Source organism: Oryctolagus cuniculus, chromosome Y, assembly GCF_051225735.1.
Source record: "Oryctolagus cuniculus isolate XC-2025 breed Fujian yellow rabbit chromosome Y, ASM5122573v1, whole genome shotgun sequence".
Classification (NCBI taxonomy): Eukaryota; Metazoa; Chordata; class Mammalia; order Lagomorpha; family Leporidae; genus Oryctolagus; species Oryctolagus cuniculus.
This window is the reverse complement of record NC_142889.1, coordinates 25,881,278-25,888,615: the sequence shown is the minus strand read 5'-3', so window position 1 is coordinate 25,888,615 and position 7,338 is coordinate 25,881,278. Positions and strand designations below refer to the sequence as shown.

At 34.0% G+C, this 7,338-nt stretch overlaps 1 pseudogene; it reads left to right on the top strand.

The window, feature by feature from the left end:
• The first annotated feature begins 2,349 nt into the window (after positions 1-2,349).
• LOC149119415 (putative vomeronasal receptor-like protein 4) lies at positions 2,350-3,266 on the top strand (annotated as a pseudogene).
• Positions 3,267-7,338: the final 4,072 nt, after the last annotated feature.

Here is a 7,338-nt window from a genome sequence, read left to right as displayed (position 1 = left end):
AAACAAACTTAGATGAGTGTATGCAAAGGTCCTGGAGAGAGTCCATTAACAGCACACATAACTTATCCCTATATCTCACAGCTCCCATTGCCCCATAACTGCTCAGTGCACTCTCATCATCATACCAGGCTTATCCTTGGGTTTCCTGTCCTGAATTTATTCTCATTTATTTTTTGATATGACTTGCAATCTGGAATAACAACATAAGGACTCCTTCCAGCCTCCTAATGAAGGTATTATACTCATCCATCCTCATCCAAGATCTTGACCAAGATATCCTAAACTATCTAATAACATCAGAAAACCATGAACCACAAGACAGCACTGTAATCGCTACTGGAGTTTCTGCACAGAGATAAGAATATGTTCACAGAAGACACAATTTCTATTTGGAAAACTTCAAAGAATGAACCAGAAAGCTCTTGGAATAATAAATGATTATGGACATGCTGTAGAATTCAAGTTTATTAAATAAACAAGTAAAAGAAAACATAATTTGATACTTTTTCTTTAAAATTATTTTATTTTTTAAAATTTTTATTTAAGGTATGTAAATTTTCTTTATTTGTGAGCATCTAGAGGGGTGAACCAGTGGTGGAAGATAACTCTCTCTATTTCTCTCTCTCTCTCTCTCTCTCTCTCTCTCTCTCTCTCTCTCTCTCTCTCACAGACACAAACACACACACTTTATGTGTGTATGTTTGTGCATTTAAAAATAGCATTTGAGTTTGTGCAGGTGGCTTCTGTCTGTCATTACAGTTCTTTTGTTTTATGTGAATGTCTAACCTAAGCCCTGAAATTTTATCAATCTTTTGATTTCTGGTTCATTTAATTGTGGTATTATCCTCACTGTGATCCAGGATTACCTTTGTGCATTGGAGTATAAGTTGAAAGCCGGAATAAAGCAAATGAATGTCGTCCACACTTTCTGTATCCTGAGACTGTTCATGGGCTTCACCTTCAGACCAAGTATCCACAGGTTGTCACTTCTTAGAGTGATAACTGAGCTGTACATCCAGATTTTAAGTAGTTACCTTGTTCAATAAAGGATCCAATTATTCTTTACACTCTGACAGAATTATAGGTGACCATGCTCAAACTTTCTTCTATTCCATTTCTCACACATCAGTAGAATTTTATTATAAATTCAGTGATCATGAAATGATGAGACTGTCAGACTACTCACAGAAAAACTTATGATGTTAAATTAAGTTTAAAATGTAAATATACAATAAATATTATTTTTGTATTCTTACATATGGTATAGACCACCTAATCTGGGGAATTTAGACAACTCTTCAAAATAAATTATGTAAGTGATTGTACTTCATCTGTTAATGACCTTCCACATCAACCATGATTTTCCCTCATTCTGGCTGCATGTTACCCAAGAGCCTCATTTTAAAAAGATAGCAACTGAAGATCTGTGAGATCAAATCTGTTTCAGGGAATGGTGGGCAATTACAGAATGAAGGATACAAGTTAGAGAGAAACATCCAAATATTGCTATGCAGTAAGAATAAAATATTTAAACACTTATCTACTTGTTTATGTAATTATTGTGTCTCTTACTGAATTGCTAATAGTAGTAGGAGTAGATCAATGTAATTATATACATATACAGCTATAAGAATTGCATAGATATTACTCCATGCTAACATTAATTAATGGAATAGAATTGATTATGATCCTTCAAACATGGAAATAGTCCTTTAGTCAATATGATCCTGGGGCTTTTCCTGGATCTATATTGTTCAGAGGGTGCAGATGTATGTTTATGGAACAATAAGTTCTTCAGCTCTGATACATAAATATGTTTGGTATATTAGCCTTTGAAGAAATTTCAACAAGTGCTTAATCACCTGGAAAATGTGTCCTTTGACACATTATTCATGCAGGTGATATGGTTGTAGAGGAATTTTCTACTTCAGCCATTCTTTGCTGAATACAAATTTTGTTTGCTCTGTGTGTGTGTGTGTGTGTGTGTGTGTGTGTGTGTGTGTGTGTGTTTAAACAGAATGCTTCAAAAAGTTTACAGGAAAACAAATTAAAAACACATTTATTTTGTTGCAAAAGTTTTTGAAATCTACAAATAGAGGGATATTCAAAGGGTTCAGAAAATGGATGTTGTGACAAAACTTCATTTATTGTAGAGGATAGTTTAGAATTTTACTACCAAGAATTTATATAAAATAAACTGTATTTGTTAGAAGTAAGTGGGCAAAATAAAAATGATTTTTGATTATTTTCATGACAGAAAAACTACTGATGATAGATCACCTTTTTGTTTGATTTTCAGGTATCTAACATGTTTCTTCTACGCTGTTAAGATCAATGAAATTTCCAATTATGTTATTAAGAAATATGGTTTTTTTCCAAGCTGGAATTGGAATCTTAGCCAATGCCTTCCTTCTTTTCTTCCACATCTTCACAATCTACCACACTCATAGGCCTAAGCCTACTGATGTGACCATCTGTCACCTGGCTTTTGTCCGCATAGTGTTGCTACTCTCTACACTGAATATTTTATCTGCAGACATGTTCAAGTCACTGAATTTTCCAAATAATTTAAAATGTAAGGCTTTGTTCTATATGATCAGGTTGATGAGGGGTCTCTCCATCTGTACCACCTGCCTCCTTAGGATCATTCAGGTCATTTCCATCAGCCCCAGCACCTCCTGCATGATAAGATTTAAGCAAAAACTCACAAATTACACTATCCATGCTTTCTTCTGTTTTTGGTCCTTGAACTTGTCCTCCAAGAGTAGCATGATAATGTACACTGTAGCTCATTCAAACATTACCCATCTACTCCACGTCAGTAAGTACTGTTCACTTTCCTCAATAAACTCTATCATCAGGGAAATATTTTTTTTATTCTCACATTGTCACAGGATATCTTTTTTGTAGGAATCATGCTTCTCTGCAGTGCATACATGGCGATTTTCCTAGCTAATAATCATCAGAGAAGATCTGAGTACCTTCACAGCATGAGCATTTTACCAAGAATCTCTCTAGCAAAAAGGGCCACCCATACTGTCCTGCTGTTGGTGAGTTTCTTTGTGATTGTGTACTGTGTGGATATTATAATGTCATCCTTCTCAACCATATTGTGGAAATATGATACAATTGTCCTGGGTGTCCAGAGACTTGTGGGAAATGTCTATACCACTGTCAGTCCTTTTGTGCTTATTAGGGCTGATAAAAGAATAATTGGTATTCTACAAAACATGATTGTTATGACATCCATTTTATCAAGTCAATGAAACAAATCTGAAAACAAATCATAACATCCATTAAATATTTTAAAATAGTAATATTTTAAATATTTTTAAATTTTAATTATTTTAAAAATTAAAAAATTAAAATTAAAAATTAAAAAATTAAAAAAAATTAAAGTTAAAAATTCAAGATTTTAAAGTATAATCTATACATGTGGATTTTTACTTGTATTTTTTACTTGTATCTAATTTTTTTTTTACTTTGACACACCAAAGACCATGTGCCTCTCTTAGTTCAATGGTCTTCATGAATTGAAGCTTTATCCTTTGTACTTTCTTAACTTAATGCAGAAAGAAATCTTTCTCTTTTTGGTGTGTGCACCTATGAATTTTCTTTTGGTACCTAATCCCAAGATCTTCTTTTCTTTTAAGAAGTAAAGAAATGATCTTCTTACTGCAGAAAGTAGTTTAAATTTAGCTTTCTTTGTTGAAGGCATATGAAATCACTATCAAATTCTACAATAATGACAGTTTCTCTGTGATCTGTCAATATTTATTTCTGTTTTCACACTAAACAACTATGGGAATTTTTCTCTTGTCTTTCTAGACTGTAGTCCTCCTTTTTTCACTTCTGTCAATCTTGTTTTCCTCTTTGATGTTACAAAATGTGAATATTAGTTAAGCATTTTTATAAAATTTTCACTTTTTACACAATCAACTTGTGAATTCATGGATTTTGTCTTGTAGTCAAGTTTTGAAACTTACACAATATAAATCATTAGAATATTGTCTTTTATTTTGTTTCCATAGTTCAGAGAAACAATTAGGTTATTTAATTCCTTTTCATTCTAACCTTTGTCTATGTAAATTTATATTAAAAATTGTATGAATCTAACTTCATTGTATTTGACTGCACTAACTGTATAATGTTCAACATGTTTTATATTAAGTAGATTCACTATACTTTTAGTTATTTACTTTCTTTTTCCAAACATGCCTTTTTATGCATATAGTTTCTTGTCATTTTCACGTTAATGCTATTTTTGTGATTCCTGATCCCCATTATATTGACTTACATGTTAAAAATATAATCCATGTGTTTGAAGCTTAGGTAATGTGGAATTTCATTTTGGTACATTATTTCTCATATGAAAAATAATGTAAAGATTGATTCTCATATAAGTAAGAAATAATCTTGGAAATTTTGAAGTTAGTTATTTTTAATGCCTTTTGATCCCTCCAATATGAACTATGCAAATTAATTTGTCATATTTGTGGTGAATCTTCTATGAATGGGATATTTGCTTATTCGTTTGCTATTTTCCCTAGACCATTTTCCTTGTCGTTGGGAGTCCCCAAAATTTTATGCCAATTTTATTAGACAAATGAATGTAATAGCATTGAATACTTTACCTTTTTCCAATCTAGGTTGCTAACATTTTTCTCCAAAAGTGCAATTATCAATAGTATAGAGAATGGCATTTCACATAGATTTTCTGAATTAGACAACAATATTTCACGAGAAATCCCCTTTTCCTATTATTTGGAACACACTCCTCCTCACCAATGCACTACAGGGTAATGATTATTGATAGAATATAACTTTAACACTATAAAACTGATTTCATATTCTTCACAAACCTATGAAATATTACACTCCTTGTCAAGAATGGTACCTATATACAAGTTCAGAATTAGTTTTGCTATAGCTTTAAATTAATATTGGTGGGCTTATTTTCTGAATTCAGGATTTCATCTTTTTTTGTATTTAAGATGTTTTTATTTTTTTAACTTTTATTTAATGAATATAAATTTCCAAAGTACAGTTTATGGATTACAATGGCTTCCCCCCCATAACTTCCCTCCCACCTGAAACCCTCCCCTTTCCCTCTCTCTCCCCTCTTCCATTCACATCAAGATTCATTTTCAATTCTCTTTATATACAGAAGATCAGTTTAGCATATATTAAGTAAAGCCCTGACTGTTGATGAACAACTTAATACGTTATCCCTCTTAGTATTTTTTTTGTTTGTTCTACTTAATACTTTTGGTTGAATACTGTAATCAATACACAGTTATTCTCAAGTGTTGAAACTTAACTGAAAAGTGATCACTGTTAAATATGAGTGGGAATAAGAGAGGGAAGAGATGTGCAATTCAGGACGTGAGGATTTCATCTTTTATCATCATTTTTCCTCATTAACCTTCTCATTAATCTACAAAAATAATCCTTCTGAATTTCTTGTTTAAATTGTAAGTTAACTTAAACAGTCTTCATTAAATGTACATGTAGGTACATTTCAGCTTTTGTGGTTACATTTTACATTATGTTTTCTATTGTCATTACAGTGCCCAGAAAATTTTCTCTGGTGCATTTCTGCTGTGAGGGACTTAATGACAAATTTTATATGTAATCTTTCTATTTTAATACTCATATCTGATTTCTAAAATAGAAATTCATCCTTTGTTCCCTGGATGATGTTTCTCATTTATTTCTCTGCTTAATTAGTCATTTTTAAATAAATTACTGAAAATTATTTATGTTCATGTAGTTCTTTGTTGTTTACATACTGATTGACTTTTAATGAATCAATGGAAATGGCTAATTTCTGTTATTTTTCTCTCTTGATACATTTGAAACTGTATACTTTTAAAGAGAGAGAAGGGGAGGCAGAGAAAGAGAAAGTGAGAGATCTTCCATCTGCTGGTTCACTCCCCAATTATTCTCAGAGGCCAGAGCTATGCTGATCCAAAGCCAAAAGCCAGATAGAAAAGGAAGCCCTGAAATTTTCCAGGTGGTTCCTGATATACAATACCATAACAATGCAAGTGCCAGTTTATTAGCTTTTGCATGCTCAGTCAGTTAGAGCTAGCCACAATCTAAGGGAGAGGAAAATGCAGACCATAACACAAGGTAAAGATATCAAGTGTTTTCTTAATATTCTGCTTTCCAAGCCCACTCTTCTCTGAAAACTTTGTTCATGATGCAAAAACATCCTGTACTTTTGCAAAAGTGTTTTAAGAGGTGAAGACTCTAAAGTGGAGCAAATATATATTTTTTCCTATGTCTAAATTCCCACCTGAACACCTTACACATCTTTAACAGTACAAACTTAGTTGAAGCACAGGAAAGTACTGTATTATGAAGGGTGACATCTACCAATTAAAAGACAGTGCAGTCCCTTATGTGAAGCTTGAAATGTCTCCAGATAATTCACAAATTTCCAGGAAGACAAACTTACCCAGTTGAGACCATGTCTCTACATCATGTTGCTGCAATTAGTGGATGCTTTTCTAGTAGTGAAGAACTGTGATGATGATTGGTAGGCATTGTCTCTTTTTTGTTATAACATTTATCATGGAGCAAATTCTTCCTGATCTCATTTAAATCGTGATATACCTATCTAAATTTGGATCGACTGCTGATATTTTATCATTTGCACTTTCAAGTTTGTGAATTAATGGTGGAGTCTTACTTAATGAAAAATGTTGATGTCATCTCTTTTCCTTTGGTCTCCTCACTCTTTCTTTTTTTTTTTTTTAAACAGGCAGAGTGGACAGTGAGAGAGAGAGAGAAAGGTCTTCCTTTGCCATTGGTTCACCCTCCAATGGCCACCACGGTTGGCATGCTGCGGCCAGTGCACTGCACTGATCCAATGGCAGGATCCAGGTGCTTCTCCTGGTCTCCCATGGGGTGCAGGGCCCAAGGACCTGGGCCATCCTCCACTGCACTCTCTGGCCACAGCAGAGAGCTGGCCTGGAAGAGGGGCAACTGGGACAGAATCCGGTGCCCCGACTGGGACTAGAACCCAGTGTGCTGGCGCCACAAGGCGGAGGATTAGCCTAGTGAGCCATGGCGCCGGCCTGTTCACTCTTTCTTAACTCTCTAAGGGAACTGGATTGTTCTTGCACTCAGAGCCCTAGTGCCTATCACCCTTAGGAATCAGGATCCTACTTTTCCATGTCTTTCTCCCCTCCTTTGATCCTGGGTACTACTATATTTTATACAAAAGTTGAGAGTGTCCCTCCACTTCCAGTTAACAATCGGGTTCAAAACAACCATGGCTGTTCAAAAAGTATCCCTGACTGGAGTTAAAGTGTAAATGCTTTGCTCTGC